This window comes from Carlito syrichta, unplaced genomic scaffold, assembly GCF_000164805.1.
Source record: "Carlito syrichta isolate Samal-C Ts95f unplaced genomic scaffold, Tarsius_syrichta-2.0.1 Scaffold304516, whole genome shotgun sequence".
Classification (NCBI taxonomy): domain Eukaryota; kingdom Metazoa; phylum Chordata; class Mammalia; order Primates; family Tarsiidae; genus Carlito; species Carlito syrichta.
This window is the reverse complement of record NW_007248612.1, coordinates 798,012-798,224: the sequence shown is the minus strand read 5'-3', so window position 1 is coordinate 798,224 and position 213 is coordinate 798,012.

Below are 213 nucleotides of genomic sequence, written 5' to 3'. Positions count from 1 at the left end.
TGGGGGCTGGGGGTAAGGACTGGGGCGGCAGGAGCGACAGGGCCAGGAGATGGGGGCGGGTGTCGGCAGTGGCAGGAGGCTGTGGGGGGGGGAGGGGATGGAGAAGAGGAGGAACGCGAGCGGGAAGAGCGACAGGAGTAGGGGTGGAAGCCGAAGGAGACCGGGTGCTGGGCAGCCTGATAAAAAACAGGAGGAAGGAAGAGGGGACAGGTC